The sequence below is a fragment of the Mesoplodon bidens genome, assembly GCF_964165515.1.
Source record: "Mesoplodon bidens genome assembly, chromosome: X".
Lineage (NCBI taxonomy): Eukaryota > Metazoa > Chordata > Mammalia > Artiodactyla > Ziphiidae > Mesoplodon > Mesoplodon bidens.
Window position 1 is genome coordinate 9,952,694 of NC_138163.1, and position 24,956 is coordinate 9,977,649.

Sequence of the window (24,956 nt, forward strand, 5' to 3'; positions counted from 1 at the left end):
ACATTGTGGTAAAAGAAGATGGGTTGATCTTGTGGAAACATGGCTGCTCCCTCTATAACCCTGTATACTACAGAGGGGAGTGAGGGGCAGGGAGAAGGGAAAATTTTCAGAAAACAGTAGATTTGGGAAATGGTTCAGCAGATAAATGTGTCTATTGTACTAATATAGCCACCTCTTTCAATGCAAGGAAATTGGGGTCTAGAGAAGGACAGGAATTCACTAAGATCGTAGAGTGGAGCTGAGTGGTCTCGTCGCAGCCTTCCTGCCTGCATTTACTTGTTTTGTTCCCCTCACCTGAAATTTCTTTTATATTCTTCACTTTGACTTTCAAGGTCAGTCCCTTCAACATTATGGGATCTACTTTTCCTTCTCTGTAGTTTTACAAGCCTTAAAATTTGTATCACCCAATTTTAGCACACCTACAGTCATGTTAACATAGATTTATTACCTAGATCTTTTGTTAACTGTTCTCTTTGGTTGCACTTACTATCACAACTTTAACCTTCTCCATTTCCATATAGTAATATGCTACAATTTGCAAGACTAAGGCTGACTTTTGTAGTGTTTATTGGGTGCATTGTAGGTTGACTGATTCCAAATGATACGTACTGGTGCACCTTAATTTTACTAGTGCTACATATATAATATTACAAGACACACGGTTTCAGTGAATTTGTGTGGACAGTGCAAACATTTTTCGAGTCAGATACTTCTGGTTCCAGTCTGTATTCTATTTCAAAGGATTATTTGGAAGATTGAGAAAATGCATTCAATTATTCCTTCATTTAACAAATATTTAAATGCCAACTATGCACCAGGTACTCCTCTAAGTACCAGGGATGATGCAATTAACAAAAACAGGCAAAAGTCCCCGACTTCATGTTCTTTGCACATAACTTTGTCCATAATACAATTTCAACAAGCAAAGCTTACTTATTCCCTACTAGAAAGATTGTTTGTAGCTACATAAACTTATTCCTTAATATTTTGAAAGGATAGCATCTTTACAGACCTGGTTGTCTTGTCCTTTTTCTGATCTTGATCACCGTTTCTTTGTATTAAATGTACATAGACTAAACTCACATTCATGAGGTCACCTAGGTATCAGACACGTTCCCATATATTTTTGCATTTATTTTCTTACAATTAACTTTGATTTCACAGATGATATATATTTGTTGAAGGAATTTTGAAATGTAAAGCAAAGAAGAAAATGTCTCAGTATAAAGATATACTACTCTATGAAGAGAATACTACTCTTGCCATTTGGAGTATTTTCTCATCATCTTTTGAATTGCAACCAGATTGGACTCCATATTACCACTACCCTCTATCTATTAATACTACGCCTCTATTTAAAAATGACATTGACATTTCTTGCATTTTTACGTTTTGGTAATGAAAGCTTGTTTGACTCTGTGTCTGCACAAACACACTCTTCAGTGCTTTGACCTGTCTCTGACTTCTTGATAATCAACAGCTCTTTGTCTTTATATGACATTGAGTATTCGAGATTTGAACAGATATTGATAATTTGATTAACATGAACATTCACACACAGAATGAAACACAGATCTTTTCCTTTATAATGGGAAAACAGGAAATGACTTTACTGAATGTAAGGCTAGCTTATTGACTATTTAGTAACTAATGAATAGAAAATTGAGCCAAAATACTGGGTAATTTCAAATTAAAAATAGCATAGTTGATTGTATGTGAACATAGCATATAAGCTCATCCAATTCAAAACCAGTCTCATTTTGTTCACTTTCTATATTGAGAGTGGTTTACTTGGTTTTGCCAGTCTGGGTACCAGCATTTTAAAGTCTTTATCCCCCAAATTGTCTAACATACACAAAATTAGAACAAATAATAATGCTGTAATGAACTCCCATGTATCCATTAATCAGTTTCAACAGTTTCCAACATTTTACTCTGTTGTGTTACTGTCTCATATTTTTTTATTGGAGTATTTTAAATTAAATCCTATACATATGTCATTTAACACAAATACTTCTGTATGCATCTCTAACTTATAAGGATATTTTTTGCATACCTATTACATCATTATCACATCTAACAATAGTTACTTAAAATCATCTGTCAGCCCATGTTTAGATTCCCATGATTGTCTCAAAATGTCTTTTTACAGTTGGTTTGCATTTGATTGATCTGCATCTTCAGTCTCATTTATTCTGTAATAATCCCCAAGTCCCTCTTTATCATGCAGTTGATTTGCTAGAGAACATAGGTCCTTTGTCCTGTAGAATGGCTCACATTCTAGCTTTGGCTGATATTTTGTGGTATGTTCAGCTTGTACTTCCTGCAAACTATGAGTTAGATCTGGAGGCATGATTAGATTCAGGTTAAATTGAATTTTATGTAAGAGTACTTCATATGTGGTTTTATGTACTTTCTCTTGCAAGAAATCACAAGACATATAATATGTGGTCCCATTTTTAGTGATGTCAAGAGTGATCAGTGCCTTCAGGTATATCAGTCTGATCCCTCCTGCTTGTTTAAGTTCCCATTAATATTTCATCTGATGATTTTAAAACCAGGATGATAATGGCTTTACCCTATTAAGATATTCAGGGTTGCAAAAATGTTTTTCCTAATACCATCCTTTATTTTGCCTTTGTTAGCTAGAATCCTTGTATAAAAAATACATTTGTCCCTCTTCAAATATTTGGATACCCTGAGGTATAGTTGTAAAAAAAAAAGTAAGGTAAATGTTTAGTGCTTTCCCTTTACCATTTTTTTATAGTAATGAGTTGGTGGGTGTCTACAACCTCCAATGTTGTCCAATGAATTATTGTTTAGTATTATTATGAACTCTTAGATGTTTGTGTACTTGCTATATATCAATCCAATTGCACTTATTACCCTTCTATAATCAAGATGTAGCCTCCTGGATCAGTGGAAACTCATTAGAGTTGGCTTTTGTGAGCAACAGAGACTTAACTTTAATAATCAAGTAGGTCTGAAAAATGTAGGTATCAATATTTAATTGCACTCATGGTGGCTTTTTGACTCATGACTTTATGAAGATTATAAAAGCATCAGTTGAGAATGGCTAATGTCATGCTCTGGAATGAGAAACATTGGAGGTAGAGGAGGTCCTCATTCTCATTCCCTGATTCTTCCTCAGAAAGGAATTTCTGATAGCCCTTAATCAGTATGGTCAAGGGAAGGGTTATGGTTTCATATGGCCTCTAGTTTGTGTGTTCTAATGCTCTTGTCCAACTCATACTTAGTAATGAGGTTTCAGGGATATTATTGCGAAGACTGAGTTTTTGCTTATGTACTGGCTCAGAAAAGATTTTCTTATAATCTGAGTTTTTATCAATTGTACAAAAGGCTTAATTCCATCTGTGGAACTATGCTGCTGCAGCTCTGTATTTCAAACCAGAATATTATGTAACCATACTTGTATATTTTGGTGGCTCCATTGCTCTGTGTGAGCAGAGTTCTTTGGTTTTTTTAAGTTGGAGGCAATTTTTATATCTTCTTGGTGTGAAAAGTCACTTCCAATATAAGCTTGATCTAAAGACATTTTCTATAGGTTTTTGGCAGTACAATTCAACAACTTTCTGCTATCATTTTTTTGTCATTACTTTATCCATTTGACACAAACATGTAGATTATAAGTTTACACAGTCTTGTATCTTAATTTATGTAGGCCATCTATGTATATTCTATTTAAATGTAAAATTAACTCACTTCATCTGATAATCCATTTCTAATCAATTAAGATTTTTTCCTTTTAACTTGAAAATGGTGAAGATAAAGACTCAAACTAGGCCCATGGGCCAAATTCAGACAACCACCTAATTTTGTGTAAAAAAAAAAAGTTACATTGGAACATATTATTTATGGCGGCTTTGGTGCTACAAGGGCAAAGTTGAATATTTGCGACAGAGAACATATAGCCTGCAAAGATGAAAATATTTACTATCTGGACATTTTCAGAGAAAGTTTACTAACCCCTGGTCAAGACTAATGGAATTTGCTTTGTACATATTCATAATGATACTTTTCTCAGGAAGCTGCTATGGAAATACCACTCACTAATAAGGAAAAGAGAAATTATTTTCCTCAAATATAATTCTTGCATTGTTAGCTAGGAAGAGAAGAGATTTTTGTCTTTTTTTTTTTTACTTCTCTATCTCCATCTCATAGTAGGAGATCAATAAATGTTTGTTGAGTGAATGAATACATGGATGGGTTATAGTTAAAGTCTTTAATGATGAACCAAATACAAGAAAGGTACACTACATTCCTATTTCTATAGCTGTGTAGCTGTGGTGATTGTATAGTTATTATGGGAAGACTATACAATTGATTACAAACTAAGCAGCCAAACATATATTAACAATATATATATATATTTTTTGCGGTATGTGGGCCTCTCACTGTTGTGGCCTCTCCCGTTGCGGAGCACAGGCTCTGGCCGCGTAGGCTCAACAGCCATGGCTCACGGGCCCAGCCACTCCGTGGCATGTGGGATCTTCCCAGACTGGGGCACGAACCCATGTCCCCTGCATCGGCAGGCGGACTCTCAACCACTGCGCCACCACAACCATTTGACATATCACTTATTAAATACTAACTTGCTTGTAACAAAGACCAAGTGAGGTTAGGTATCCATTTTCCTTGTTTGTGTTTTTGGTGGAAAGTAACTTTTCTGAAACATTTTGAATCATGAAGAAAGATGTCTGGGTTTATCTTCGGTCACCCATTTTTACTGTGAACTCTAAAAGAGTTTATGAATTGATTTCCATTCATTCTGTTTGACAGACATTACATTTAATAAGGTTGTTGGTTGTGTTGAGATCTCTGAGACTTATTTTTTTATATATAAAGAACCTCATATCAGCACAAAGAGCAATTGGCTACTTGACTCTAACAGTTAAGAGAATTCAGACCAATTCAGGGTTCTGAATCCTAGAACCTGGAGAGTTTAGCTCATTCAAAGTAGCATTTCAAAATTTACCTGAAGAACCCTTCCTACAAAGTTATCAAGGGGCTAGATTCATTTTCTATGAAATTGTCCTTTAATCCCCACAATGAAAATTTTTTGAAAATGTATTATTTCACATATTTTGTCCAGTTTACCTTTGCTTCAGTCCAGTTATTCTGTATTTCTTGTGATGATTCATCAGTTTTTTTTTCAATAAAATCTGAGGCACATATTAAATACTTGCCTGATGAAACTTGAGTTTAATTCCTGGGTCAGTTCATCATCTTGAGCCAAAAGAGACTTTGGTAAATCTTCACAGGTATGTCTCTAATAATGTTTTCAGTATGTTTAACAGATGACAAATCTGATCCTGTAGGTCGTCTGTGATTGGCTTCTGGTTGTGGCAGCCTTTGATCAACTTGTTGACAACTTATGCCTTACTTAGCTGGCTTATCTCTTTTAGAAGTTTCTGTGTCCTTAAGCTCTTTTTGGTGCCTATTAGTTTACAACCAGGTATTGTTATGGGCCTCAATATTTACCCAGTATGAAGTGTCCAGTTCTAATATATATAATATAGAATGCAGAGATTAAAGTGTTCACAGGTTTTGAAGATTTGTGACATTAGACTAGTCATTTTATTTTTTAAGTCTCAGTTTTCTCACCTGTAAAATAGGGTGTGATAACAGTAACAAACTCAGAGTAGGTTAGAGGATTAAATAAGTTAATACAAGTAAAAGAGGCACTTGGCACATTTCTTGGTACATAGAAAGCACTTGATAAGTGTTGGTTATTATTACCATGCTACCCAACTATCTGTTGGCTTAATAGTGTACCTATACATGAACAGTGATCTCAGTCCCCCCACCCAAGATGCACCTTGGTTAGTTCTAGGAGTTCTCAAATAAGGATGTCTCACATGTAATCACAACCAAGTCTGACTGTCTGGCAGCTGTAGTCACTACAGAGCCTCCACATTGACCTTGTTTTCTTGTTCTGTTTCCTTCACTGCTAGAAAAACCTCCTGGAGAAACCTCACTGATTCCACTACCTTCCATGGGCATATCTGTGTCCATATCAAGGGTTGTCATCTCAGGAGACTCCCATAGAATGAAATCCACAAGATGCCCAAGAGTTGCTTGGTTCTATTCTGGGTACTCTGTGGTGGGAGATCAACTGCGAGATACAATTTTTTAACCTGGTCCCTGGAGGAGCTTTGCTTATGCCCAGAGTCTCACAAATTACCTCTTGAATTAGTTCATTATTACCTTATACCTTTACCTCTCTCCATAAAGGGTGATCTAAGAATCTGAATGTTAAATGCTCACTTTTTAATCATGCTAAAGCAGTTCAACAAAGTTTGATATACCTGCTGAACTTCTTGTCTGTATCTTTATAGATATGATCCATTGAAGGGCAGGTTCTCTTTCACTATTTATTATAGTGGAGGGGTGGAACAAGAATGAGGAATGTGTTATTTGAGAGGATACCTATTTCTCTGGGAGAACTTGGAGGAAGTCTACTAACCTGAAGTTGCTAGGTGGAGATCAGCATATAGCCAGTGTGTCTGTTTGAAGCATACAGATGGTGGGTGAGAATTAACCTTGACCACTGTCAGCTTCCAGCTCTAGAAGAAGACATGTTGATGCAAGCTTGTCTTAAGGGGGCTTGCAAGCTGAGTTGAACTAATCCATTATATTACCATAAGGAGAGGTATTCCACTTGTACTCACAGTGCCTCACTAGCTACTGACTCACCACTGCCTATGAGAGTCCAACAGCTTGACATGTAGAGACACTGAAGGAACTCACTCCAGTTGATTAACGGGTAGGCAGGACTGTTTATGTCCTCAAATGAGCAAGAAAAGTAAATTGTTTCACCTTTAAGGGGAATCAATAGCTTGAAGAAGGGGGGATCACACTGAACATTCAGTACAGAATTGGAACAGATTTAATGGAGACAAGATGAAACACACTAAGGTAAATTCTAGATTAGAATTGAAAAGTTACCACAAAAGTATAAATATAAAGATTTCTTGGATAAATGCTTGCTTAAAAACAAAATTCATTAGAATCAAGATAAAACAATGAATATAATAGTCCTAGAAGATAAACTAGAAAATGTATACTATAATCCAGAGCAAATTTTTAAAAATGTTAAAATGGGAATAATGATGAGTGAAAAGATACAATAAATAGATGACAGAACCAGATAGTCTATAATAATAGGAGCGATAAGGGGCTTCCCTGGTGGCGCAGTGTTTGAGAGTCCACCTGCTGATGCAGGGGACACGGGTTCATGCCCCGGTCCGGGAAGATCCCACATGCCGCGGAGCGGCTGGGCCCGTGAGGTATGGCCACTGAGCCTGCGTGTCCAGAGCCTGTGCTCCACAACGGGAGAGGCCACAGCAGTGAGAGGCCCGCGTACCGCAAAACAAAATAATAATAATAATAATAATAATAGTGATAAGAGAGGAAAAAACAAATGGAGGAGAAACCATAGAAGAGAAGTACCCATAAGCTACAATAGAAGCTTGATTTTGGGGATCAAAAGGGCACAGCAAGAGCCAGCAGAGTGAAAGAAAAACAACAAATAGCCATACACCAGTGAGATTTCTAAACTTCAAAAATAATGAAGAAATATTTAACAAGTAATCAGTAAATTATGAGATATTTCAAACTTATGGAAAATTATGTAACCTGTGTACCCACCATCTATTTTGAACAAATGTTAGCATTTTTGCTATATGCTTCAAATATTTTTTAAACTGAGGTATAAATTTCATATACGTAAAACTTCTCTCACCATCCTACTTCTCTCTCTCTCTCTGCAGAGATGACCACTTTCCTGAGTTGATATTCAGCTTTTCCACTTACTTTTTAAAAAATTATTTATTGATTTATTTATTGGCTGTGTTGGGTTTTCATTGCTATGTGTGGGCTTTCTCTAGTTGAGGAGGGCGGGTGCTACTCTTCGTTGCAGTGCGTGGGCTTCTCAGAGCTCAGTCTCAGTAGTTGTGGCACGTGGGCTTAGTTGTTCCGCGGCATGTGGGATCCTCCAGCACTAGGGCTCAAACCCGTGTCCCCTGAATTGGCAGGTGGGTTCTTAACCACTGCGCCACCAGGGAAGTCCCTCCACTTACTTTTTAAAAAATATTTTTACTACATATATAGGTATTTATAAATAATATATTTATACTATGTTTTATGTTTTTAAAATGGTCAAAAGTGTCATACATTACATATTACTTTGTGTCTTGCTCTTTTTTAACTTAATTTTTTAAAGATTTATCCAGGTTAAAGTATAACTAGATAGATAGCTAGATATATATCTAGTTCATACTTTTAAACTGTAATCAACTTTAGGTATCCCTTATGTCAGTGTTTCTGTGTAGAACATTTAAAACCAGTAAATATTAATTTCTGAAATTAATACATAAATTTAATGCAATTATAGTTAGAATGCCAACAAATTTATGTTTTGTTTTGTTTTTTTTTTTTTTGCGGTACGCGGGCCTCTCACTGTTGTGGCCTCTCCCATTGCAGAGCACAGGCTCCGGACGCACAGGCTCAGCGGCCATGGCTCACAGGCCCAGCTGCTCCGTGGCATGTGGGATCTTCCCGGACCGGGGCACGAACCCGTGTCCCCTGCATCGGCAGGCTGACTCTCAACCACTGCGCCACCAGGGAAGCCCCCAAATTTATGTTTTGAGAGACATAAAATCATCTTGAACTTATATGAATGTATATGTTCTAAAATAGCTAATAAAAATAAAATAAGTGCTTTAATTAATATAAGAGCAAAGAATTTCTATAGTGAAATAAATATGAGTTTGGTAAAGAAATAGAAAACATATCACTAGAACATACTAGGAATATAGATATATATATTATATATGAGATTTTAATATATTAGTTATATGTAGTTCAGTTCTGTCAGAAAATAATTTTTTAACAGTCCTGCCACAATTGTCAATCCATCTGAAAGATACAGAAAATGAATCTCCACATTATAAGATACCCCCAAATAAATTCCAATGTATTAAATACATATGTAATTAATCCATGAACTCTTGTAAGAAAATAAATGAGATTAAATGTATAAATTGGGATTCATGGAGACTTATTAGCTAAGACTAGAAATCCAAAGACTGTAAAATAAAAGGTAAACATATTTCACAATGAAATTAGAAATTTTGAGTGTAAAAATACCATAAACAGAATTCATAAACAAAATTCATAGACAAAGACAGAAATGGAAACAAATATTTGTAAAACTATAAGAACTATTACAAAGTGATATGGAAAAGATAATCCAAAAGGATAATGGGGCAAAAAATTACTAAAGACACTTCACAAAAAAGCAAATGCAAATGGCCAACAAATATATGAAAAAATGATGAAATTTTACTTGCAGTTAGGAGATCTAAAAGAAACAGTTAAATACTATTTTACACCCATTAGATGGACAATAGTAAAAAGATAATTACCTGTTGATAGTGCAGATGTGAAGCATTACAAGTATTTCAGAAAGCGACCTGGAGATTTATATTTATACTTTATATTTACACTTACATATATGTATATTTATATTATTTATGTCTTTGACTTGGCAATCCCACCAGTATATAAAGGCATACTTAATAGGATGTTTATTTCAGTATTGTTTATAAAAAAACTGAAAATAAAGTAAATGCGCATTAATAGAAGAATGATCAAATAAATAATAATGCATCCATATGATAGAGGATAGTTTACAGTCATTAAAAACACTGAAATAAAGCTATACTGGGACTTCCCTGGTGGCACAGTGGTTAAGAATCTGCCTGCCAATGGAGGGGACACGGGTTCGAGCCCTGGTCCGGAAAGATCCCACATGCCATGGGGCAACTAAGCCTGTGTGCCACAACTACTGAGCCTGTGCTCTAGAGCCCACGAGCCACAAGTGAGCTGGCGTGCAAAAACTACTGAGCCCACGAGCCACAACTACTGAAGCCCACGCACCTAGAGCCTGTGCTCTGCAGCAAGAGAAGCCACTGCAATGAGAAGCCCTCGTACCACAACAAAGAGTAGCCCCCATTTGCCGCAACTAGAGAAAGCCCACACGCAGCAATGAAGACCCAACACAGCCAAAAATAAATAAAATAAATAAATTTATAAAAATAAATAAAGCTATACTGATTGTACGTCCTCAGATAAATTTCTCTCATCCAAACTTTCTCCCTATCTGCCATATACAAAGCAAACACATTTCAGCATATAAATAAACTGTTGTGTGTCTGTGTGTTGGGAGGCGGGAAGGTGTGTTCTGTAGTCATAGCAACTAAACTGTAAGTCTGGACTGAGACTGTGGAATCTCACCTGTCGGGCCAGCCATAAGGGATACTGTCTGAGTGTGGATCCTTGGAGGTGATTGTATCTGAGGAGTTTCAAATTATTAGGCACAACCATGGAAATCCCATCAGTTATTGTTAGCAGCTATCACAAAAGGATCAAGAATCCGGCCCTCAAGAAAAAGTTATTAAGGGTTTCCATAAGCCATGAGGAATAGGACTGATAGTCAGAAAATAAGGTAGGAATAGAGACCAGATTAACTTGGTAAGGTCAAGTTACTTTTGGCGTACCCAGAATTGTTGCGGGTTTCTTCTAGGTATATTGGATGGTGGCCTATAATGATGCAACAGATTTCAAATTCCGCCTGTTATTTGGATGTAGGTTTCTAATGTTTCCCATTAAGGCAGGTTGATTTCAGGAGCCCGTCAAGTAAGACTATCTGGGGAATGTGCCTAAGTACCAGATTAAAACAGTATAAGAATAGGGTGAGGTTGAGCAAGCCTGAGGAGATAACTAACTAGATACAAAGAAGTAGATGAATTGATAACTAACTCTATGACCTGTTTCTTTAGTACTAGCGAATAGCTTCCAACTATACATCCTACTGTTCCAACAACAGGCCTTGACTCTTTGCATTTAAAGAATACTTATATTTGAGTTTTCAGTTCTTTAGGAAAATTGTATGCATTTTCATTTTAGCATGTTTTAGTTCAACTTCCCTTACTGTAGATGGCTAACAAGACTTCTGGGCTGGTCCATACCACCATCCGTTTCTTGGGCAGAAAGTTCTTTTTTTTTTTGAATTTTTGAATTTTATTTACTTTTTTACAAAGCAGGTTCTTATTAGTTAACCATTTAATACATATTAGTGTATATATGTCAATCCCAATCTCCCAATTCATCCCACCACCACCCACCCCCCGCCACTTTCCCAGCTTGGTGTCCATACGCTTGTCCTCTACATCTGTGTCTCTATTTCTGCCCTGCAAACTGGTTCATATGTACCATTTTTCTAGGTTCCACATATATGCGTTAATATACGATATTGGTTTTTCTCTTTCTGATGTACTTCACTCTGTATGACAGTCTCTAGGTCTATCCACATCTCTACAAATGACCCAACTTCATTCCTTTTTACGGCAGAGTCATATTCCATTGTATATATGTATCATATCTTGTTTATCCATTTGTCTGTTGATGGGCATTTAGGTTGTTTCCATGACCTGGCTATTGTAAATAGAGCTGCAATGAACATTGGGGTGCATGTGCCTTTTTGAATTATGGTGTTCTCTGGGTATATGCCCAGTAGTGGGATTGCTGGGTTGTATGGTAGTTCTATTCTTAGTTTTTTAAGGAAGCTCCATACTGTTGTCCATAGTGGCTGTATCAATTTACATTCCCACCAACAGTGCAAGAGGGTTCCCTTTTCTCCACACCCTCTCCAGCATTTATTGTCTGTAGATTTTTTGATGATGGCCATTCTGACTGGTGTGAGGTGATACCTCATTGTAGTTTTGATTTGCATTTCTCTATTGATTAGTGAGTTGAGCATCCTTTCATGTGTTTGTTGGCAATCTGTATGTCTTCTTTTGAGAATTGTCTATTTAGGTCTTCTGCCCATTTTTGGATTGGGTTGTTTTTTTGATATTGAGTGGTATGAGCTGCCTGTAAATTTTAGAGATTAATCCTTTATCAGTGGCAAATATTCTCTCCCATTCTGAGGGTTGTCTTTTCTTCTTGTTTATGTTTTCCTTTGCTGTGCAAAAGCTTTTAAGTTTCATTAGGTCCCATTTGTTTATTTTTGTTTTCATTTCCATTTCTCTAGGAGGTCGGTCAAAAAGGATCTTGCTGTGATTTTATGTCATAGCATGTTCTGCCTATGTTTTCCTCTAACAGTTTTATAGAGTCTGGCCTTACATTTAGGTCATTAATCCATTTTGTGTTTATTTTTGTGTATGGTGTTAGGGAGTGTTCTAATTTCATTCTTTTACATGTAGCTGTCCAGCTTTCCCAGCACCACTTATTGAAGAGGCTGTCTTTTCTCCACTGTATATTCTTGCCTCCTTTATCAAAGATAAGGTGACCATATGTGTGTGGGCTTATCTCTGGAGTTTCTATCCTGTTCCATTGATCTATATTTCTGTTTTTGTGCCAGTACCATACTGTCTTGATTACTGTAGATTTGTAGTATAGTCTGAAGTCAGGGAGCCAGATTCTTCCAGCTCCATTTCTCTTTCTCAGGATTGCTCTGGCTATTTGGGATCTTCTGTGTATCCATACAAATTGTGAAATTTTTTGTTCTAGTGCTGTGAAAAATGCCAGTGGTAGTTTGATAGGGATTGCATGGAATCTGTAGATTGCTTTGGGTAGTGTAGTCATTTTCACAGTGTTGATTCTTCCAATCCAAGAACATGGTATATCTCTCCTTCTGTTTGTATCATCTTTAATTTCTTTCATCAGTGTCTTGTAGTTTTCTGCATACAGGTCTTTTGACTCCTTAGGTAGGTTTATTCCTTGGTATCATATTCTTTGTGTTGCAGTGGTAAATGGGAGGGTTTCCTTAATTTCTCTTCCAGATTTTTCATGATTAGTGTATAGGAATGCCAGAGATTTCTGTGCATTAATTTTGTATCCTGCTACTTTTCCAAATTCATTGATTAGCTCTTGTAGTTTTCTGGTAGCATCTTTAGGATTCTCCATGTATATTATCATGTCATCTACAAACAGTGACAGCTTTACTTCTTTTCCGATTTGGATTCCTTTTATTTCTTTTTCTTCTCTGATTGCTGTGACTAAAACTTCCAATACTATGTTGAATAATATTGTTGAGAGTGGATATCCTTGTCTTGTTCCTGACCTTAGAGGAAATGCTTTCAGTTTTTCACCACTGAGAGCGATGTTGGCTGTGGGTTTGTCATACATGGCCTTTATTATGTTGAGGTAAGTTCCCTCTATGCCTACTTTCTGTAGGGTTTTTATCATAAATTGGTGTTGAATTTTGTCGAATGCATTTTCTGCATCTATTGAGATGATCATATGATTTTTCTCCTTCAATTTGTTAATATGGTGTATCACATTGATTGGTTTGCATATATTGAAGAATCCTTGCATTCCTGGGATAAACACCAATTGATCATGGTGTATGCTTCTTTTAATGTGCTGTTGGATTCTGTTTGCACGTGTTTGTTGAGGATTTTTACATCTATGTTCATCAGTGATATTGGCCTGTAGTTTTCTTTCTTTGTGACATCTTTGTCTGGTTTTGTTATCAGGATGATTGTGGCCTTGTAGAATGAGTTTGGGAGTGTTCCTCCCTCTGCTATATTATGGAAGAGTTTGAGAAGGATAGGTATTAGCTCTTCTCTATATGTTTGATAGAATTCACCTGTGAAGCCATCTGGTCCTGGGCTTTTTTTGTTGGAAGATTTTTAATCACAGTCTCAAATTCAGTGCTTGTGTTTGGTCTGTTTATATTTTCTATTTCTTCCTGGTTCTGTCTCGGAAGATTGTGTTTTTCTAAGAATTTGTCCATTTCTTCCAGGTTGTCCATTTTATTGGCATAGAGTTGCTTGTAGTAATCTCTCATGACCTTTTGTATTTCTGCAGTGTCAGTTGTTACTTCTCCTTTTTCATTTCTAATTCTATTGATTTGAGTCTTCTCCCTTTTTTTATTGGTGAGTGTGGCTAATGGTCTATGAGTTTTGTTTATCTTCTCAAAGAACCAGCTTTTAGTTCTATTGATCTTTGCTATCAGTTCCTTCATTTATTGTTCATTTACTTCTGATCTGATCTTTATGATTTCTTTCCTTCTGCTAACTTTAGAGTTTTCTTGTTCTTCTTTCTCTAATTGCTCTAGTTGTAGGGTTAGGTTGTTTATTTGAGATGTTTCTTGTTTCTTGAGGTAAGATTGTATTGCTATAAACTTCCCTCTTAGAACTGCTTTTGCAGCATCCCATAGGTTTTGGGTTGTTGTGTTTCCATTGTAATTTGTTTCTAGGTATTTTTTGATTTCCTCTTTGATTTCTTCAGTGATCTCTTGGTTATTTAGTAGTGTATTGTTTAGCCTCCATGTGCTTGTATGTTTTACAGATTTTGTCCTGTAATTGATATCTAGTCTCATAGCATTGTGGTCAGAAAGGATACTTGATACGATTTCAATTTTCTGAAATTTACCAAGGCTTGATTTGTGACTCAAGATATGATCTATCCTGGAGAATGTTCCATGAGCACTTGAGAAAAATGTGTATTCTGTTGTTTTTGGATGGAATGTGCTATAAATATCAATTAAGTCCATCTTGTTTAATGTATCATTTAAAGCTTGTGTTTCCTTATTTTCATTGTGGATGATCTGTCCATTGGTGAAAGTGGGGTGTTAAAGTCCCCTACTATGAGTGTGTTACTGTCGATTTCCCCTTTTATGGCTGTTAGCATTTGCCTTATGTATTGAGGTGCTCCTATGTTGGGTGCATAAATATTTACAATTGTTATATCTTCTTGGATTGATCCCTTGATCATTATCTAGTGTTCTTCTTTGCCTCTTGTAATAGTCTTTATTTTAATGTCTATTTTGTCTGATATGAGAATTGCTACTCCAGCTTTCTTTTGAGTTGCATTTGCATGGAATATCTTTTTCCATCCCCTCACTTTCAGTCTGTATGTGTCACTAGGTCTGAAGTGGGTCTATTGTAGACAGCATATATATGGGTCTTGTTTTTGTATGCATTCAGCCAGTCTGTGTCTTTTGGTTGGAGCACTTAATCCATTTACATTTAATGTAATTATCAAACTATATGTTCCTAATACCATTTTCTTAATTGTTTTGAGTTTGTTATTGTAGGTCTTTTTCTTCTCTTGTGTTTCCTGGCTAGAGAAGTACCTTTAGCATTTGTTGTAAAGCTGGTTTGGTGATGCTGAATTCCCTTATCTTTTGCTTGTCTGTAAAGGTTTTAATTTCTCCATTGAATCTGAATGAGCTTCTTGCTGATAGAGTAATCTTGGTTGTAGGTTTTTCCCTTTCATCACTTTAAATATGTCCTGTTACTCCCTTCTGGCTTGCCGAGTTTGTGCTAAAAGATTAGCTGTTAACCTGATCAGGATTTCCTTGCATGTTATTTAGGGCAAACATTTTAAACTTTAATTTCTTTGGACTTTTAATTTGAGGAGATTTCCTTTTAGTTCTTTAATTTCTTCTTGGGAAAGAAATAATTGAGGGGGATTCAGAGTGTTCTAACTTGGGACATCCTTCATGTTGTAATTATTTGGGCTGATTACATAATCTCTGGTGAGCTATGTTAAACAATTCAGATGGGCCTAATTTGAAAGAGAAATAGAACAAAGAGAAAGTACTTTGCTTAGGGTACAATGCAGCATAGAAGTAATTTTATTTATGTCTTATTTTGACCTATTTTGTAGTCTTCTGAGGGCAAAAAGTTGAACTGCCTTCATAGCTGGTCCCAAGAGGATATATAAAATAGAAGTGATACTAGGGATACAGGAGTGAGCTACCTCATCAGGTTTGGAACAGTACTGCTCTGAAATATTACTAGTTTACTTTCCCAAGGGAATGGCCACACCATATGCTTCATTACTAAGTTCAATGTGTTAAGACAGTTGTTTTCATCCCTAGTTGTACATTAGAGTTATCTGGGGAGGGTTTAAAATACTTAAGCTTTACCCTAGACCAATTAAATCAGAATCTCTGCGTTGGGTCTAGTGTTGTTAAAAAGCTCCTGAGTATATGCAGTGTGCATTTGTCTTGGGTTGAGTTCCCTAGGAAAATGTCTCTGTGATAGAGATTTGAATAGAGGACGTTTTTTTGGAAACTCTCAGCAACAACACTGGTGAACAAAGGAGGATTGGGCAAGGTTGAGCTTCAGTGGTTACAGCAGAGGTCTCTGCCACAGGGAGGTCTGCAGCTGGCATAGCCCTCCATATTTATCCCAAATTAAGTAAAGGTAGCTGGACATCTTTATACCCTTAAATCCATACAACTTTAAATTTGGGCTGCCTTTGGTGAATGAGTGTGACCTTGGGAATGGAAGCTCTTTCCTCTTAATTGAATTTACAGGAGGCACTCAGCTCTAACTGTCACAGCAGCCAACACTACACATGCACCGTCAGATTCCAGAGCCCATAGCACTTCCCAGAAGGACGAAGTATTGGAGTTAACCTTTCTGGCCCCTCTTTAAAGCCCACAGACCAGGCCTCCCCACCAGAGGAAGAAGTATGTGTCTGATTAGTGAAAACGGGTAGGTCCTAATGCCCAGGTGGTTATGTTAATCAGTGATAGAGTCACTGGGGAAAAGTCAGGCATCATGGGCGTGTCTCCCTCTCCTTCCCTCTCACACATGGAAGCCCTCAAAAATATGTACTTTGCTTCCTGTCTAAGCCTACTACTGGAGTTGGTCCAAACCGTTTAGCCACTATCCACCTTTTGTGCATGCATATGACTGGCTATGTAAGTTCATAACAGGAGAAGGATAGGAGACTTTGATACATTGTCTGATACACCTCTAGCTACATTCAGGTTCCAGTATTGTAACTCCATCCACATTTGTATTCTTATAATGTATCTCGATTGCTTACAACCTAGAGAGGTGAGGAAAAGAAACTAGTCTTCCTCAAATCATTTCCTCAAGAACTTTGAGGAAGTAAGTTGTATAGAAACAGAAAGAAATAATTAAAAATTTAGTGAATGAATAATCAAGATCGTTTGGGGTGGAGGGCAATAAAGTAAAAAAAAAATCTCTGTAACATATAATGATGAAGAAAAAAGACAAAGTATGTGGAAAGTAGTTTTTATGGCCACAGTAGTTTCATTTCTAGTTTATATATAACCAATTATAGTTTCATTTATAGCCACAGAAATGAAAGTGTGGAGAGAGAAGGAGGGGGAGGAGATGGGAGAGAATGCTGTGTTCAATTGTATGCTTACAAATTATAAAATCGAACTGAAATCAATAATTTTTCAGAAAATATAAATAACTGAAATTCTCAAAAGGTAGAAAATACTAATACATCATTAACTATGAAAGAAAGTTTAAAGAAAGTCATCAGAAAGCTGAAACCAAAAAATTCTAGAACAGACAATTTTATGAGTGATTCGTTTGTGCTTTGCTCTTTAAAATGTCTCAAATTGTAGAAAATATATAAAATTTCTCAGTTTGTTTTAAAATTATAATACAAGCTTGGCATATAATTCTTTTAAAAATAAGCACAAAAAAACTAAAACTAAAGACCACTCTTAAAGTAGGATCATAAATAGAAAGCTAGAAAACATAAATCAATTCCTAATAAGATTAAAAATATGTGACTCTTAAAAAGCCAGCATCATACTGAAACCATAGAGGTGTCTACATTAAAATCAGGATCAATATAACAGTATTGTCTATCAATTCTAATATTTAGTAGTATTCTATAAATTTTAGTCATTGCAGAAAGATAGAACATTGAAGTGTAGGAAAAGAGATGGGTTATTATTGACGGATCATATAACTATTTAGTGAAGCTAAGATAACCAATTAAAAACTATAATACTGTGTAAATTAATATAAATAATGAAAGCTCACTAAAATGGTCATGTCATACACATGCACACACAAACGTATTCATAACATGGATATATCTATAGCTCTATGTCTGTATTTGTTTTGGAGATATGTATATATGTTTTGGATATATATATATATATATATATATATATATATATATATATATATAATCACTTCCACTTCTATTCCTCTAGAAACAACTTAGTCCCGTGGCCGTGCATGACTGGATGGGCAGCTGGGGTCTTTGATGGATAGCTAGGAGCTTTTGCTACATATGTGATTTTATATATTTGTGATTGGTAATTCTGTACGGGCAATAATCTTTTAAAGCATGTAGTATAAGAAAATAATCTTAGAGTAATTACAAAACATTACAAAATTATAAAAACATTAGAATGAGTTTAATAAAAGCATACATTTAATTTCTTTATTTTAAAGAATCATATTAAGTGGATATAAACAGCTTAATACACTAGAAAAATGAATAAAGTGAATATATTAAGTATCCCCAATTTAATTAATTAGTTCAAAAACAATCCAATCAAAAATCCCTTATAATTCTTTTAATTTGACAAAATGATTCTAAAGTCCATTTGGAAAAACAACTCTAGATATTTATAGAAAAGAACAGTAACAAAGTAACATTCAGTCTACAAGATATTAAGGAATACAGTATAGTTTACAGTATTCAAAATGTTTTGATGTTATGAGAATTGGCAAGGTCACGAAGCAGAACATACAAGCAACTAATATTTGATACCTCATATCTACCTGTATTTGTACATTTCTTATCTGGCTATGTATCTATACTGTTTAGGCTTTTATCATGTGTTAATTAGTTACTCTATTCATCAGGTTATATGTGATATTACAGTTGGTTAGGCTGTGGTAACAAATACACCCAGGCATATAATAGCTTGAAAGAATAGTTTGTATCTTGTTTATATAATAGTGTTGATTAGAGATTCCAGGTTAGTGGTTGCTGTAGTCTGTGTAAATCATTTAGGGGCCCAGGCTGCCAGAGTTTGTCTTTTTTCAAAATGTGACATAAGTGGCTTCCAAGGTTCCCGTGGTTACCACCAACACAATCAGCCAGAGACAGAAAGAGCATGGAGGAGGTTTACGTAGGCCAGATCTGGAAGTTTCATATATCATTTAGTTCCATGGTCATGCCTAACTGGATGGGCGGCTGGGAAAAAGTAATCCAACTGTGGGCTTGAAGAAGGGGAAGATGGATTTTGTTGGACAACTAGAAGCTTCTGCTACACGTTATCTCTCTTTTAATCCACACAAATTATGATCATTCCCATTTTATATACAAGGAACTATGGCACAGGGAGTATAGGGAACATGTCCACAGTCACATGGCTAATAAATGGTTGACGTAGTAATCCAATCCAGTTTACTAACTCCAGAGTCCATGTACGTCACTAGTCTCACAAGCAATAGTATAACCACCACTATTACTATACACACACACAGGTGTGCATGAATTAAATTTATGAGAAATGTATTAAAAATACTAGCGAATAAGTGCCTATTAATCAAATGCAGTATTTGAAAACATAGATAATTTTCTTGTACTTTATAACAATATCAGACAGATTAAATTATATAGAAAGTAAAATCACTTAAACTAAAAGCATATTAGTGACTATTCATCGGCACTCTGGAATTTTTAAATGTAACATGAAGTATAACTAAGTATACAGTAAGTGGCAAAGGAAAAGACTGGTGTATTTGACTACATAAGGATTAAATATTTCATGCACCAAAAATCAATAAAGGTAAACAACAAACTAGTAAAATATGTGCAACATATTTGGCAAATACTAAGTATTTTTAAGAAGTCTTATGAGTTAAGAGCGCTGGTAACCTATAAGAAAAACTAAAGGACATGAAGCATTTATTTCACTGTAGGAATAGAATATTGACAGAACTATAAATAGCTACTACATATATGAAAAACATTCAGTTGTGTCAGAAAACAAAGTAATGCAAGTTAAAGCAAAGAGATACCTTTCATCCAATTGGATAAAGTTACTAAAAATATATTTAAGCAAAAAGAAGTTTAATGAACAACTACTATGTGTCAGGTATGTTTTGAAATTTTGGGAATGCCTTATAAAGCAAGGCATGTAGGAGCCATGCTTCCATGGAAATTGCTTTCAGTGGGAAGAGCTTAGACTAACAAAAATAAGAAAATAAGAAAAGTATTAGATGTAGATAAATGCTATGCCAAGAGTTAAAGTAGGATATCAATATAACTGGACGACTTCTTAACAGTGTGTGGTTAGGGAAGGCTCCTGATGAGATGGTATTTGAGGGTCTGAATAGCAAGCCAGTCATGTAAAGATGGAAGAGGACTACAGCACGAGGTAAAGCTAGCTGGAAAGTTAATATGGCCAAATTATATAGGCTTGTAAAATAGGGTAAGAAATAGATTTTACTTAAAGTGTCCTTGAGACACCCTTTGAGGGTTTAAAGCAGGGCTGTAGTATCATATGAGCTGAGTTTACCAAAAAATTATTCTGGCTGCTTTTTGGAGAATTGTTTCCAGAAAGGAGCAAGATTAAAGGCAAAGAGATCCGTTAGGAAGCTTTGCAATAATCCAAGTGAGAAAAGATGATGACTGAGACCACAGAGGCAGCAGGGAAGATGGAGATCAGTTAACAAATTTGGGATAGATTTTAGAGGTAACATTCATAGTGTGTGGTAAGAATTGCCTATGGAAACCTGAGGAAACAAGAAGAAATTGAGCATAACTCCTAGATTTTGCAGGGTGTGATATGGGGACACATCATTTACTGAAATGGAGAAAACTGGGAAAGAAAAAGCTGGTTTATGGGGGATTAAATAGTTCTTTTTTACTTTGTTAAATTTGAGATACCTTTTTATGAACTATGCGGAGATGACAAATAGGCATTTGTAAGTATGAGTATGAAGTTCTAGAGAAAATTTAGGGCCTGTCAGAGATTCAGATTTATGAGTAAATTTATAAATATGTGTGAGTATACATATATATTATTTTTGCATACACATTTATTATATATTTTACACGTAGAGGTATGGCACTACATGATTTTACCAGGATTAATGTGTCAATAGAAAAGAGAAGAGGATCTATGAATACTATTGAATGTGAGGAGACATAACATACTGCTTGATGGGAGTTCAAACTTTACAATTTTTCGTTAGTGCTCTTTAACAATCTGAATCAAAAGGTCTTATGGTCCATATGTATTGAAGCATTAATCCAAATTCTAGAAATACTCTCAAAAGAAATATACACTGAAACAATCAAATGTTTACAGATAAAGATGTCCTTTTTGGGGTTATTTATAAAAGAGAATATGGGAATAAGCTTAAAATGGCACAAACTGGGGAATGTTTCTATATATATAAACTATGAAATATTTGACAGCAATTAAGTTTTAGCATGTTTCAAAAATATTTAAGGATTTGAGAAAAATAAGGCAGGTGATAGCTTTAGAGAACTGATCATATAGTAGGGCTATAGACACAAAAAAATAATGAAAAGTTAATGGATTCTCTTCTGGAAGGAGTCGTTGGGAGCAGTGCAGTTGCACACAAGTGTGCCTGGGAGTGTTTTCCTTTTGTCAATAATCACCAGAATCAGTCTGGCAGAAGTGGAGTTTTAGCAGTAGTGCAGAGGGCGGGGCCGAACATCTAACTCTTGGAGCCTCAAGGAGCCCAGCACAGTGGGAAACTCACAGCAGTTGGGGAGGAGCCAAAACACTGGTGCTCACCTAAGCCACAAGGAAATACACCCAACTGGGAGATGAAGAAGCTGCAACCCAGAGAGGAGAGGTAACACACACAGAATCATTCCTCAGGAAAGCAAGGACAAGAACCCAGACCTGGACCCTTCTAGGTAGCCGTGTGGAGGACAGGCTCTTGGTGCTCCAGCCAGGCATCAGGGCTGTGCCACTGAGGTGGGAGAGCCAACTTCAGGACACTGGTCCACAAGAGACCTCCCAGCTCCATGTAATATCAAACTATGAAAATCTCCCAGAGATCTCCATCTCAACACCAAGACCTAGCTCCACTCAACGACCAGCAAGCTACAGTGCTGGACACCCTATGCCAAACAACTAGCAAGACAGGAACACAACCCCACCCATTAGCAGAGAGGCTGCCTAAAATCATAATAAGTCCACAGACACCCCAAAACACACCACCAGACGTGGACCTGCCCACCAGAAAGGCAAGATCCAGCCTCATCCACCAGAACACAGGCAGTAGTCCCCTCCACCAGGAGCTCACACAACCCACTGAGCCAACCTTAGCCACTGGGGACAGACAACAAAAACAACGGGAATTACGAACCTGCAGCCTGCAAAAAGGAGACCCCAAACACAGTAAGATAAGCAAAATGAGAAGACAGAAAAACACACAGCAGATGATGGAGCAAGATAAAAACCCACCAGACCTAACAAATGAAGAGGAAATAGGCAGTCTACCTGAAAAAGAATTCAGAATAATGATAGTAAAGCTGATCCAAAATCTTGGAAATAGAAGAGAGAAAATGCAAGAAACATTTAACAAGCACCTAGAAGAACTAAAGAGGAAACAAGCACCGATGAACAACACAATAAATAAAATTAAAAATACTCTAGGGCTTCCCTGGTGGCGCAGTGGTTGAGAGTCCGCCTGCCGATGCAGGGGACACGGGTTCGTGCCCCTATCCCGGAAGATCCCACATGCCGCGCAGCGGCTGGGCCCGCGAGCCATGGCCGCGGAGCCTGTGTGTCCGGAGCCTGTGCTCCGCAACGGGAGAGGCCACAGCAGTGAGAGGCCCGCGTACAGAAAAAAAAAAAAAAAAAAAAAAAAAAAAAAAAAAAATACTCTAGAAGGGATCAATAGCAGAATAACTGAGGCAAAAGAATGGATAATTGACCTGGAAGATAAAATAGTGGCCATCATCAAAAAATTTACAAACAATAAATGCAGGAGAGAGTGTGGAGAAAATGGAACCCTCTTGCACTGTTGGTGGGAATGAAAATTGATACAGCCACTATGGAGAACAGTATGGAGGTTCCTTAAAAAACTAAAAATAGAACTACCATATCATCCAGCAATCCCACTACTGGGCATATACCCTGAGAAAACCATAATTCAAAAAGAGTCATGTACCACAATGTTCACTGTAGCTCTATTTCAATAGCCAGGACATGGAAGCAACCTATGTATCCTTCGACAGATGATTGGATAAAGAAGATGCGGCACATATATACAATGGAATATTACTCAGCCATAAAAAGAAACGAAATTGAGTTATTTGTAGTGAGGTGGATGGACCTAGAGTCTGTCATACAGAGTGAAGTAAGTCAGAAAGAGAAAAACAAATACCGTATGCTAACACATATATATATGGAATCTAAGGGGAAAAAAACGGTCATGAAGAACCTAGAGGTAAGATGGGAATAAAGACGCAGACCTACTAGAGAATGGACTTGAGGACACGGGGAGGGGGAAGGGTAAGCTGTGACAAAGTGAGAGAGTGACATGGACTTATATATACTACCAAATGTAAAATAGATATCTAGTGGGAAGTAGCAACATAGCACAGGGAGATCAGCTAGGTGGTTTGTGACCGCCTAGAGGGGTGGGATAGGGAGGGTGGGAGGGGGGAAGATGCAAGAGGGAAGAGATATGGGAACATATGTATATGTATAAGTGATTCATTTTGTTATAAAGCAGAGACTAACACACCATTGTAAAGCAATTATACTCCAATAAAGATGTTAAAAGAAAAAAAAGTTAATGATTAAGCTCAGAGTAGAAGGATCTACAAAGGACATAAACAAAACAATAAATGCTTATTTATGTTTAGGGTTAGGGTGTATAGGGGTAGTCCCTCAGAGGAGATGGCATCTGAATTGAACATTTGAAGGAAGAATAGGAAAGGTTCAAACAGAAGGAACAACACGTGCCAAGGGAGAGAGTTTAGAACAGCCTGGTATATTGATGACACTTTAGAAAGTTTATATTATGGAAGCATTAAGTATAAAAACAAATGAAGATGAGGAAGGGAGGTAGGTAGGGGCCAGACCGCACAGTTCATAAAGTGTCATTCAAAGAACTAGAATTTATAACAAGGTCAGTGGCGGGGGTGGGGACATGACAAGTCAGATTTAAATATAATCCTAACATCTCCATGCATTGCAAGGAAATAAATACTTCTTGGGGAAAGTACTGTAGAGATAAAATCAGATACCCAATTTGACATAACTGTTTACTCCTGACTGTTCTTCCACAATACACTGGTTCTTCTCTACCAGATGCCTCATCACACCTGCTTCTTCTCTCCTGCAGGATCTGTACAATAATGTCTATCATCAAGAGCTGAATAGATGATATATACAGGTTTCCCCCACTCTCCAAGCATAGAGTGTTCCTATGAAACCTTTGCTTATCTGAAGTGGTGAACAGTGAAGAAACAATTACCTTAGGACACATCTTGCTAACGGATCCACAAAATGAATGGAGATAAAGCACAGATGCTCACAGACACAGCTCAAAGCTATGGCAGCTGAATGCTGAGATGCTGAGTGTGGTTTCTGGGGAAGGAGTTTGGTGGTGCCACTCTCACTGCCTTGGGTGTGCACTGCCACTATAATGGCTTGCTGAACACTAGTTTCACTTTTTGCCTGTTTTTCTAAAAGCAAAAAATCCTTTTCAGATTTCTTTTGGTTAGTGAAAACAGGTACTATTGTAGGTCTTCTATAAAAGCAAAAGGTGGTGTAAAGCCAACTTTTGAAAAGTGAGGAATTACCTGTATTGTCCTGCAAGCAAGGCTCTCGTGAAGCCAATCCATTGGTGGCTGGATACCGGAGATGTAATGTGTCAATGAACTCTGTAGTTGTGGAGGACAGAATGGAGATGTACAAGACTGAAGCTCAAGAGACAAGTTATCTAACTACTGCCATGGTCCAAGTTCATATGCCTGGAACTAAGGCAGGAGCAGTAAGGCCTGAGAGGAGGAAATGGAATTAAGAAGTACATACATAGAAGGTGGAATGGGTTGGATGGCTCATTAACTGAGAATCAAGGAGGGCAATGGTAAATTTAGTTCTGGACATGTTCTAC